Here is a 13,590-nt window from a genome sequence, read left to right as displayed (position 1 = left end):
AGTCATGTATTTTAAATGTGCATACTTTAAAAGTATGGTGTGGATCTTGCCGTAGTGACAAAGAGACTGTAGCGTCAAACTAGGAAGTCCTCAGTTCGAAATTCAGCACTGCTATGAACTCAGTAGGTGATTCGCTCAGTTTTACTCCTCTCCCCCATATCTGCAATTCAGGGGAAATAACTGACTTGCCTTTTGAGGTTATTGGAAGTATTGGAAAGAAATAGGTGTCAATTATTTTACAACCTCTCAATCAGTAAATAAATGCCTTGATAATGTGTTAATTTCCATTAGCCTGATCCTAAACATACGGGGCCTATTTCAATAAGTTAGTTCTGATTTCATAGAATTGGAGAGTTGGAAAGAACCATGAGGGTCATTTAGTCCAACCCCCTGCAATGCAGGAATCTTTTGACCATTTCATTAAGTTAGTTCTGATGTTGTTGCCATTGAAAACCAGGGAGTGAGACTTAGCTGTGTTACTGTCGTAACAATGCAAGCCTATGCATGTTTACATTCAAGTAAGGGACACGGGTGGCGCTGCGGGTTAAACCACAGAGCCTAGGACTTGCCGATCAGAAGGTCGGCGGTTCGAATCCCCATGACGGGGTGAGCTCCCGTTGCTCGGTCCCTGCTCCTGCCAACCTAGCAGTTCGAAAGCACCTCAAAGTGCAAATAGATAAATAGGTACCGCTCCGGCGGGAAGGTAAACGACGTTTCGTGCGCTGCTCTGGTTCGCCAGAAGCGGCTTAGTCATGCTGGCCACATGACCCGGAAGCTGTCTGCCGGCTCCCTCATCCAATAAAGCGAGATGAGCGCCACAACCCCAGAGTCAGCCACGACTGGACCTAATGGTCAGGGGTCCCTTTAACTTTACCTTTAAGGGGCACACAGAATTGGAACCTTAGTTTCCATTTATTCCACTGTGACTTCAGCTGCAATTCTATACCATTGTACTTGAGTGTAAGGGTTATTGAACTCCTTTAGATCTGCTTCTGACTCAGCATGTATAGTATTATATTGTTAGTTGTGACCTCTTGCTAGTTTACGCCCAGAATGTCATATGTCCTGTTCACACTGTTAAGTGATGGGGTGCCTGCATGCCTTCTTGTTGTGCAGTGGTTGAAATACACATTTCAGCTGTGTGGAACTGAATGAAGCCGTGTTTCTTCCAAGTGATGTGCTCAGAACTTGAATGTATATGAAGCTTACATGTAGATAGGGATTGCACATCCCTAAACGACTACATAAAATCTATTGCACACCTCCAGTAGAGTTAGGGAGGTTCCTCTCAGGTTGCCATTGCCATGATTATGATTTAGGAAGCTGTCCTGTTGTTTTCACTGCTGCTTGTGCCATGGGCTCTTGTACTAGACCATTGGTTAATGCATACTGTACTTCATGTGGACTGTATCCTCCCATTATATCTGCTTGAATGGGAGCCAGATCTAAATGTGTGTATGAGGTGCTGATGGGTTTTGAATTTTGTCCCTAATTCTCACGCAGATTGTCTAATTGTATGTTTTGTGACTAGTGAAACACTAGCCTTCTTGTTTTGTTACTGGATCAATGTTCCTATTATACATAGAACTTTGTAATTCTTCAGCTAGCATGGCTTGAGTGCAAAAAACAGAGAGAAAGTGACTTGAAACAATGCAAAAACAACAACAACCAGATCTGTGATACCAGAAGCATATGTCACTTAAGAGGTAGGGAATGACTCATTTTGCAGTTACGTAAAACAACAAACAACAACCACCTACAAAACCACCACTGCAATTCTACTCAGCAGCAAATTGTGGTATATTCAGCAGGATTTCACTCTCTAACAGGGATGAGCAACCTATGGCCCTCCAGATGTTGTTGGACTACAAATCCCATAATACATGATCATTGGCCATTCTGGATGGGACTGAAGAGAGTTGGAGTCCCACAATATCTGGAGGGCCACAGATTTCCCATCCACACCTGACCTAGTAAATGCATTTAATCTTGTAGCTATAGGCAGCCTGGGCAGGAATGCTCATTGGACACAGTGCAACTTCCTTCCAAATGAATGTGCACCGGAGTTTGCAGTGACGTAGCTTGAAACTTCCCATGCAACATGGCTTTCCCCATCTTATCTTCTTTACAAATATCTGCTTTCCCCACAAAATGTTGTTATGAACCTATGTCTTAATATACCGTATTTTTCACTCTATAAGACACACTTTTTCACTCCTAAAAAGTAAGGGGAAATGTGTGTGCGTCTTATGGAGCGAATGCAGGCTGCGCAGCTATCACGGTTATCCCAGAAGCCAGAACAGCAAGAGGGATCGTTTTTGCTGCGCAGCGATACCTCTTGCTGTTCTGACTTCACTTCGCTGGAGAGGCTCTACACAGAGAGGGAGAGCTGTGCAGCGCCCCTTCAGCGAAGCGGGAGGAGAAACGGAGCCCCTTCCATTTCTCCTCCCACTTTGCTGGAGAGGCGCTGCGCAGATTCAGAATATTTTTCTCTTGTTTTCGTCCTCTAAAACTAGGTGTGTCTTATGTTCGGGTGCGTCTTATAGAGCGAAAAATACGGTAATTGGAGTGATATAAATGGTAATGTATTCATTTTACAAAAAAGCCTTGTGGTTTAACTTGTGTTAAGGGCTTTTCATATTCACTCAAAATGTTAAGGTACTGCAACAGTTAAGGGTGATAACAGATGTGTTATGCAGGCAATATTGTTAACCTGTGGTTAGTCCCAGTTTCACTACCCGCTTGGAGGTGGATGTCTCTTAGTGGTAGAGGTGTGGACCTAAGTTCCAGATTTGTCTGTTCACTGGGATAGATATATAGAGTCTATACAAATGAAGCTACTATGTATTTCAAGCTCCATAAATATCCTTTCCCCATCCCCTCCCCAAAGTCTTTCGTGTATTCAAAAGCTGCCCATCAGAAATTAGTTCCCTCTCCCTCATGCCAATCAAATGATTCTTAATAATCTCCTGTGATTTATTTCCCACCATCTCCTTTCACACATAACTTCTAAACATCTTGGCCTACCAGGACTGTAAACCCTTTAAAACTTAGGCCTGATTTGTGATCATTTTCATATCCCTCTCATCTCCTCATCCGATAAGGTCCTTTTTTATTCTTACCATAGCCCTACTGTGATTTTTCCAACCTACATCCATTTGAAATCCCACTAACTAACACTGGCTACAAACATGTTACACAACACTTGAGCAATGGCACATATTAGATGCCCCTCTTGAGCTAACACAACAAACAGCTTCCTAAAATATGCAATATAAACAAAGATATTTCCTAAAAAACCACCCTAGTGAAGACTATGAAAGAAAAACACACATCATCTGTCAACTTTCAGAAGTCACCTATCACACATTTAACTCATTCAAATATACTTTCCTTTCCATTCTATCCAAATTCGGCATTGAGCGTGCTCAAACCTAGCTCTTTTACAAAGCCAAGTTCCATAGAATTTTGTACGGTTGGAAGGGATCCCAAGGGTTACCTGGTCCAACTTGCATCAAATCAGTCTGTTGGACCATTTTCAGACTACAAGCCAGAAGTGGAGAACCTCTGACTCATGGGCCAAACTGTGCCGGAGAGCCAGTTCTCTCCAAACCATGCCCACCTGTCCCACAGGTATAGGGATGGGTACAGCCGTGGCTTCAAAGCAACAAATGGAAGCTTAAAGTGAGCACTCAGTTGCTCCTTTGCTTGGAGCAAGGTGCCCTCTCACCACCCATCAACTGGGGAGAGGGTGCCTTGCTCAGAAGTGGATTCCATTGAAATCACTGCTAAATTAGAGGTTTCACTGAAATTGCTGCTCAAACCTCTGGACTGCTCCCGAATAAGGCGTGCCCTGGGCAGTGAGGGCATACCTTGCTCTGGGAGCATTTTGCCAGCGTTGGCTGGATGAAGGAGAATTCCCTCATGCAGATGCTGCCTGCCAAAATCAGGTTTCTTTTCCCTCCGTTCCATTTGGGCTCTGGCTTTCAGTGCCAAAAACGCCTCCCTCTTCTATAAACCATAGAACAGGCTTCCTCAACCTCGGCCCTCCAGATGCTTTTGGCCTACAACTCTCATGATCCCTAGCTAGCAGGACCGGTGGTCAGGGAGGATGGGAATTGTCTCAAAACATCTGGATGGCCGAGGTTGAGGAAGCCTGCTATAGAATATAAGTGGGGACCCACCCCTGCCCAGCACAAGACCCAGTTTGGCCCAACAAGGCCATTTCCCTCAAACCCGGGCCACCTGCCCCACGACGGACATCATATATGATGTCAGGTGTGGAGCAGATAAGGATGTGGCTATAAAGGACCCACTGGCAGCTTCAAATGAACTCCTAATTGTTCCTTTGCTAGCGGGGCTCGCTGATACCACCTGTCAACAAGCCCTACTCGGGTTTCCTGCAGCAGTGACGGCTGCAGGGGTTTGCAATCAGCACTGATCACCTTGAAAGCAATGCTTTCCTTGGATTCAAGGTGCAAGGTTCAAAACACCTTGTCGTACCAGTTACAGCATATTGGCAGTTACAGAAAGCCCCTTTTGACCGATGTCAGGTGGGTAGGTCTACCCGCCTGTCAAAGGTGGCTTGTGGGGAGTAGGGGAATTAATTCACTACCCCTGCTATCCTGGCTCCCACCCTAGTTCCTCATTATACCGGCAAGATGAGATTGAGTGCTACAGTTGTGGCCTTATAATAAATATTATTATCCAGGGAAAAAGAGAGAGTATGATGAAATCCATGTATTTCTCAGAGCCTGGGATATGTCCCCATTTTCCACCCACTCATTTAATTTACCTTTGAAGGTGCTCCTCTTAGAACTATGTAACACTTGTGCTATTTGCCCCCCTCGCTGCTTAAGACTGTATGCATCCCCCCCCGACCTTCATCAGTTGTGCTGCAAGTATACTTGGAACACTGTGTCCCTGGCTTTGAAGCTGGACAAAGCTGAATGAAGAAGTGTTTCTCTAGAGCACGCAAGACTTTCATGCCTGCTTTGATCTGAAAGTGGCTCTAAATGCACACTTACTCAGGGGGCCGCGTTACATCGTTCAGAATCCCTAAGCAGATGGTGCTTCTGTACAGAACAGTTGAGAAATCTGCAGGTCAATTGCAACATAACCATCACATTGTGGTGGTGTGTCCATTTACATGTTGTGCGGTGTTGCGACATGGGCGAGGCAGTTTGCTAGCATGTATGCAGTATAAAATGCAGTCATCATATACATCCTGGTCTGAAAGCTGGTATCGTGTTCGTTTTTACACCGAAGTGCGATTTGTGCAGGAATTTTGTAGTATGTCAAGCAGCCTATGCAGTACATTAATACCAAATGCAATACAGTGGTACCTCGGGTTAAGTACTTAATTCATTCCGGGGGTCTGTTCTTAACCTGAAACTGTTCTTAACCTGAAGCACCACTTTAGTTAATGGGGCCTCCTGCTGCTGCTGCGCCACTGCTGCATGATTTCTGTTCTCATCCTGAAGCAAAGTTCTTAACCCGAGGTACTATTTCTGGGTTAGCAGAGTCTGTAACCTGAAGTGTATGTAACCTGAAGCGTATGTAACCTGAAGCGTATGTAACCCGAGGTACCACTGTACATCAATAGCTCAAGCAATAGTTCAAGAAGTTTTTAATGACTGATGTTTTAATGTATTTTTAATCTTTCGTTGGAAGCCGCCCAGAGTGGCTGGGGAAACCCAGCCAGATGGGTGGGGTAACAACAACAACAACAACAACAACAACAACAACAACAACAACAACTTTCCTTCGCAGCTCTTCCTGTGAATACCAAACAGCATCTGAGAGCTGGTTCTGCTATTACTTTTATCCATGCAGGGACTAGCAAGTTTGACTTGAGACTGGGAGATGTGGGTTCAAGTCCTACCAGTCCTATTTTTCTAGAGGTACCAGAACTCACTATGAACACCTCCCTCGTCCTCTTAGAATGGCAGTGGCACCCACCAGAGAGATGCTGGGATTGAGTTCCTGTGAGTTCCCCCTGAAAACACACACACCTGAATAATACCATTACCCATTGTTTGGCCTTGGGCAATCTGAAATGAGTGACGAACCTTCAACCTTACAAATCTTGTTGAACTCCAATTCCCATCAGTCCCAGCTGGCATAGAGTACATACCATTTTAACCCCCTCTCTTTAAAAAACCACCCTCTTTCCCATAATAAAATAATCTGGTTGAACTCTGTCTACTGTGCTGGTTCCCTAGTTGTCAGGAATCCTTTTTCTTCTAGAATCAAAGGGAGGTGTAACCTGACCTCTGCCACCAGGCAGGACACTGAGAGGTTGCATTCCTTACTTTGCAGGAAGATCGTCAGGACACAGAGGAGACCAACTTGACCCCATTCATTAGCAGCTGAAGGACCAGCTTCTCTAATATTTGCATTCCCATTCTCTCCTCATTTCATCCCTCCCTCTCTTGCCTATCATATTGCAAGCTGGCAGACAGAGACTGTCATAGCTTTTAAATATGTGCAGTACTTAGAACTTTTAAAGGTAAAGGGTAAAGGGACCCCTGACCATTAGGTCCAGTTGTGGGGTCGTGGGGTTGCGGCGCTCATCTCGCTTTATTGGCCAAGGGAGCCAGCATATAGCTTCCGGGTCATGTGCATGACTAAGCCGCTTCTGGTGAACCAGAGCAGCGCACGGAAACGCCGTTTACCTTCCTGCCTGAGCGGTACCTATTTATCTACTTGCACTTTGATGTGCTTTCAAACTGCTAGGTTGGTAGGAGCAGGGACCGAGCAATGGGAGCTCACCCCATCGTGGGGATTCGAACCACCAACTTTCTGATCGGCAAGTCCTAGGCTCTGTGGTTTAATCCACAGCGCCACCCATGTCCCACTTAGAACTTTTAGGTGCTATATAAATGTTAAATCGTAATAGGCTAAGTTATGCCATTCAACCCAGTGTGAATTAATTCATAATTGCAACTTATTTTTCCTAATTTGATTCGCAAACATATTGCAGATTTCAACTCACGCTCAATAGTCCCCACTTCAATATTCCTTTCAAACTTGTTTGATAACTGCAGATGGACGCCTTTGTTTCAGGACTTGTCAATCAGTCAATCATTTCCCTTTTCTAAGCTCTGCTATATGCTGTTTTCCAAAACCAGTTTATGACATGTTCCGCCTTCCAGAGCTTATTGTTACCTAGGTAACGCCTGGCCATTTGCTATTCAAGGTGCTAGCCTTGCTTGTTCGTTCCCATGAAGTCATGAATAGGTGCGGCTGGATGCGTTATGGCTGCCACTCAGTATTAAGAACCCTTGGACCCGCGGTAAAGACATATGCAATGGAATGCCTCCTTGCTGAATAGAGCCATTCATCCACTGGGGTGGCAGTTCGTTGCACACAGATTTGGAAAACAGACATTTGCCATCATCTAATTTGCAGCTCATGGATTATATTTTTGGAGGGCATTTGGTGGAAGAGTTAAGGCTGGGAAATGATAAGGCAAGACTCCAATTTGACTGCACATGCATTTTAAGAACTGTGGGGCTGTGCTTCTGGTGCAATTATTTAATCAGCCTAGAAAACAAATTCTGGCCTTCAGCCAGATGGCTTCCAGGGTGTTTCATGATGATTGACAGTCATTAAGTCCAGTCAAGAAAAGGAATACAGCAAAACAAGTCAATCTTAATACACCTTAGGTGGTGACTGGAGAGAGACTTTTTAGTGGTTGCAACCCTACCTTACAGAACTCTCTTTCTTGGAAAGCTTGCCTGATGCCTACAAAGGCACCCAGAGGTGCCTTTCCTGCTTGGCAGGGGGTTGGACTCGATGGCCCTTGTGGTCTCTTCCAACTCTGTGATTCTATGATTCTATGATTCTAGGTTGATATATCGGGGACTTTAAAATGCACTCATAACTGGAGAAATAGCATGATGGATACTCACGGGAGGTTTCCTCCCAATGCAAAATCAACTTTGGAGGGACACTCTTTAAAGCGTTCATCCTAATTTGCTTGCACAAAGCTTACTCAGTGGCTAGAATTGAGGGGTCAGCAAACTTTTTCAGCAGGGGGCTGGTCTAGTGTCCCTCAGACCTTGTGGGCGGGGCGGACTATATTTTGAAAAAATAATAATGAACGAATTCCTATGTCCCACAAATAACCCAGAGATACATTTTAAATAAAAGGACACATTCTACTCATGTAAAAACACACTGATTCCCGGAGCCTCCGCTGTGCGGATTTAGAAGGCGATTGGGCTGGATCTGGCCCCCGGGCCTTAGTTTGCCTACCCATGGGCTAGATTATGCCCAGTCTTTGCTTATGGGGCACCTGTATGAGTCTGAGCATTCATCCTGATTTGCTTTCAGAGCGCCTAGGTGTCTTTACAGATTATTTTTCCCAGTTCTTAATTCAGTTCTCCACATGTCTTCAGCAATTTGTGAATTTTAAAAAAAATTCTCCTGAAGATTCCGCAGCATTTTAGTACACGTTTCTCCGAATAAACACTGTTTTGTGTGCAGTTGACTAATGTTCAGATTTTTTGCAAGCAATTTGTCATGCTATAATGCATTTTTTGTGTTATTTCCACTTACATATTGAATGTTATGCACACTTTCCCCTAATATGTGCATTTTTGTAAAAATAAAAATAAAATATATTTTTTGGTAAAAAAACATTTTATAAACATTAGTTTTTGGGAAGTAAGTCCTACTGATTTTGTTAGTTAGTTAGTTTTCAATACCTGAAGGAACTCCTCCTTCTGGATGCCAAGATCCTTGGATGAGGCCCCAGAGGTTGTGCTGCCAAATGCTCACAACAGCATATGGAACTGCCTTTTCCAAAATAAGGCAAGCACCAACACTGATGTGCTTTCTATGTTTGCCAAAGACTCATTAGTTCACCTAGGCATTTGTAGGTTGTTAATACTGTATCTGGGTAGTTTATCCAGCTGCTGTTCTGTGAATATACTGATACATGGTGGCTAACAGATTGAGACTGAATCCTGACAAGACAGAAGTACTGTTTTGGGGGGACAGGAGGCGGGCGGGTGTAGAGGACTCCCTGGTCCTGAATGGGGTAACTGTGCCCCTGAAGGACCAGGTGTGCAGCCTGGGAGTCATTTTGGACTCACAGCTGTCCATGGAGGTGCAAGTTAATTCTGTGTCCAGGGCAGCTGTCTACCAGCTCCATCTGGTACGCAGGCTGAGACCCTACCGGCCTGCAGACTGTCTCACCAGAGTGGTGCATGCTCTAGTTATCTCCTGCTTGGACTACTGCAATGTGCTCTATGTGGGGCTACCTTTGAAGGTGACCCAGAAACTACAACTAATCCAGAATACGGCAGCTAGACTGGTGACTGGGAGCGGCCGCCGAGACCATATAACACCGATCTTGAAAGATCTACACTGGCTCCCAGTACATTTCCGAGCACAATTCAGAGTGTTGGTGCTGACATTTAAAGCCTTAAACAGCCTCAGTCCAGTATACCTGAGGGAGCGTCTCCACCCCCATCGTTCTGCCCGGACACTGAGGTCTAGTGCCGAGGGCCTTCTGGCAGTTCCCTCACTGCAAGAAGCCAAGTTACAGGGAACCAGGCAGAGGGCCTTCTCGGTAGTGGCATCTGCCCTGTGGAACGCCCTCCTACTAGATGTCAAAGAGAAAAACAACTACCAGACTTTTAGAAGACATCTGAAGGCAGCCTTGTTTAGGGAAGCTTTTAATGTTTCATGGACTATTATATTTTAATATTATGTTGGAAGCCGCCCAGAGTGGCTGGGGAAACCTAGCCAGATGGGTGGGGTATAAATAATAAATTATTATTATTATTATTATTATTATTATTATTATTATTATTATACTATTATACAGCAAATTATACAGGCTCATAGGTTAGCTGTCAAAGAGAAAAACAACTACCAGACTTTAAGAAGGCATCTGAAGGCAGCCCTGTTCAGGGAAGCTTTTAATGTTTAATAGGTTTTTGTATTTTAATATTCGGTTGGAAGCCGCCCGGAGTGGCTGGGGAAACACAGCCAGATGGGCGGGGTATCAATAAATTATTATTATTATTATTACACTTCCTTGCCAAGGGTGCAAGGGACCCTAGGTAGGGTGGGTCCGCCCCTTCCTCCTCACAGAGTTCTTCATCAGGTATCAACCTGGAGGGTGGATCCTCACCATTGAATTCAGGCATTGCCATTCAAATTGTGTGCATGCACTGCATCATGTGATCAATTATGTGGGGTGGGGCTTCCCCCCCCCATATTTTATTCAACTTGGCACCCCTGGGCATGGCAAGGCTAGGCAAAACTGCCTACAAAAACGAGTGCATTAGGAGAAATGTGCATTGAAACCCTGGCAAATTTTCAGGAGGGCTTAAAAAGAAAATCACAGAGTGACGTGGCAATGTGGAGCGCTGAATTTAAGGTGGGCAACATGAGAAAGGAAAAGAAACCAGAACTGATCCTCTATCCCTCCTTGTCCAGAGGGCTGTTTGCCCCCTCACTCCCCTCTGGCACCACATCCGAAGGGTGATATGAACTTGAGGGTCCGAGACGGTGCTTTAAGTGGCCCCGAGAGTCCAAAAGTGCTTTGAACTCGTACAATTGCCTCCCTTGCTGAGAATGGGGGATAAAAGAAAGAAGCAAAGCAAATCAGGTGCGTTTCTAAGGAGAAGGCCATAATGAAGGTCTCTTCTGGGGGTTTGCTCAGGCTGTGCCAGGCAAGAAGTGCCGCTATCGGGGGTCTGGGAGACTCAGCTGTCTCCGCTGCCTTTGTCCAGCTGCTGATTATTACATTTGCCAGGTCCTTGATGCAGCCTAGTGAATCACAAATGCTGATCTTCCTTACACTGCAGGCTTTTAAACTTGGGCCAGGAAGGAACTAAAGCCCAACAACCGCAAGCTTTGTCCTCGGCTCCTGGCAGTCTCATTTCTGTCCCCCATAAGCTGGAGCTGGTGCCTAGGAGACCAGCCTGCCCCCCCTCCCCTCTTCCTGCAGGGAGTTACTAGGCTCAGGATACAAAATGTACTGAAAGAAGAAGCCAGCCTTCCAAAACAGTCATCCTAAACACTTTGCCAACACTTATTCCCTCACTCCCTCGGTTTAAAGGAAATAATACATCGGATTCTCTTCTCAGTATCCAAGCAGTGGAAGAGTTCCCCAAAAGGAACATCTAGTCTAACCCACCTGCTGTGTGAGGCAAGACCACCCACCTCATCACCATCATAAGGGGTCGAAGCAGGATTCGCATCAGGCAGCTGCTGTGACTGATGCATTTTCTATTACATGTCCCCTTCACTTTCCGTATCTCAAAAAAGTCTGATATTTTGAGGAAGTGGGTTTGTTGCATGATGCCTAATCAGCTCTAGTTGTGCAACCTGAATTTACTGGTATGTGATTTGACACCACGCCAAAACACTGGCATTCTGGAAGATCATTACAGTGGACGCTCGAGTTGTGAATGTGATCCATGTGGGAAGCACATTTGCAACTCGCAGTGTTCACAACCCGTCTGCACACATGCGGGAAGTGATTCGGTGCTTCTGCGCATGCGCGAGTGCCGGAACCCGGAAGTAACCCATTCCAGTACTTCCAGGTTCAGTGCGGTGCACAACCCGAAAACGCACAACCTGAAGCGTCTGTAACCTGAGGTATGGCTGTAAATGGATCTGGGTGTGCAGATATTATTTTTGTGTTTAGCAAAGGTAGCTTCTCTGGAATAGGAAGAAAATATCAGTTCTGCTAAACGTTCCATGTTTAGTCTCTAACGAATATGAACTGGGTGTTTCATTTGTTTTCATTGTACAGTAGCTGGTTTCCATCGTGTCTTTTCTCCATCAAGTGTTAGTTCTGAATGTGTTAGTTGGGTAGTTCTGAATGCAAACTGCACAGATTACAGATTCAGGTAGGTAGCCGTGTTGGTCTGGCGCAGTTGAAATATATATAAAAAATTGTCCAGTAGCCCTTTAGAGACCAACTAAGTTATTTCTTGGGACGCGGGTGGCGCTGTGGGTAAAACCTTAGTGCCTAGGGCTTGCCGATTGCATGGTTGGCGGTTCGAATCCCCGCGGCGGGGTGAGCTCCCGTCTTTCGGTCCCAGCTCCTGCCCACCTAGTAGTTCGAAAGCACCCCTAAGTGCAAGTAGATAAATAGGTACCGCTTTATAGCGGGAAGGTAAACGGCGTTTCCGTGTGCTGCGCTGGTGCTGGCTCGCCAGAGCAGCTTCGTCACGCTGGCCACATGACCCGGAAGTGTCTCCGGACAGCGCTGGCCCCGGCCTCTTAAGTGAGATGGGCGCACAACCCTAGAGTCGGACACGACTGGCCCATACGGGCAGGGGTACCTTTACCTTTTTAAGTTATTTCTTAGTATAAGCTTTCTTGTGCATGCACATTTCTTCAGATACAGATTACAGAAGTGTTCATAACCTTTTGGTAATCTGAGACAGCAACGTTTCCCAGACCAGGCCACTTTGAAATGAATGTTTTTTTTTCTAGGGTTGGAATGCATGTTCTGCTTTGTCCTCTTGGCTATATTCAGTAGCTATCAGTGGTGTTGATATGTTGTTTAAAAGTGTGCTATATGGGTTATTCTGCCTCAGTATTTTCTTAGCAGGGTATCCTTCTCTTTTGGCTTCCCTGATTGCTTGGGGGCAGCGATATGGTCATGTGGGGACAGCTGTAAGATATATGGAATGACTAGGATTCTGCGGCCCTAAATTAGGTTCATTGTCATTCTTCTGGAATGTGAAATGTGAAATGGAATGTGAATGTTCATCTGGAATGCAAACAAATTTATTCTTCAATTGAGCAAATGCAATAGGCAATATCAGGCAAGAAGGATATCTGTATATTCATTTGCTTGCACTGGCTCAGTCTCTCCTGCATTTAACACTTCCCTTTCAATATGCCCATATTTCATTGGATGTCAGGACTGGCCACCCATCTCCCATCCATTCAGAACAGATGAGATGTGTGAAGAGCTTCTGTCTGTGAGCAATAGTCATAGCTAATGTAGGTGATTTCTCCCCTCCCAACTGTAGAGGGGGCATAGCTATACCAATCTGTGGTCCTGTCTTCTTTCCCCCCTCTCTAAGACTTAGCAGTCATTTAGTGTTCAGTCACACCTCCATAGCAGCCATTTTGTGACTGGCAGCCATGACATGTTCTAAAAATTCCAAATGCCCCCAAAGTGTCCGCAACTCCTGATCTGTTGGGTAAAGATGTAGCGGTTAGAGGGGTCTTCCAATTGGCAATGCCCTATATCAGTCATACTCAGACCAGACCCATTAAAATCAATGGACTTAAGGAACTTAATACCATTTATTTCAATTGGTTTAGTCTGTGTATCATTTTGTTGAAGATAACCCATTCAGTTGATCTGTTTCTTCTGCTGTTGTCACAGTATAAGAGTTTGCTCCTTATGTCATTTCCAATGCTGCTCAGGTCCATTAATTTCAATGTGTTCGCTCTGAATAGAAGTTAATTTGATATAACTCAAGAGTGTCTGCTTGGCTTATTTGCTGGATTTCATTTGAACTTCATGTTCTTGGTGGATACCGTCTTGGATTTCCATCCTCATGGACTGTGGTACAACAATAAACTTCCCTGTTGTTA

At 45.1% G+C, this 13,590-nt stretch overlaps 1 protein-coding gene across 1 annotated transcript in view; it reads left to right on the top strand.

The window, feature by feature from the left end:
- HEPACAM (hepatic and glial cell adhesion molecule) overlaps positions 1 to 13,590 on the top strand; it is a 37,071-nt gene that overhangs the window by 1,324 nt on the left and 22,157 nt on the right. The window lies entirely within an intron of this gene.

The sequence above is a fragment of the Podarcis vaucheri genome (genome assembly GCF_965113315.1).
Source record: "Podarcis vaucheri genome assembly, chromosome: 15".
Lineage (NCBI taxonomy): Eukaryota > Metazoa > Chordata > Lepidosauria > Squamata > Lacertidae > Podarcis > Podarcis vaucheri.
This window is presented reverse-complemented; position numbering and strand designations above follow the sequence as displayed.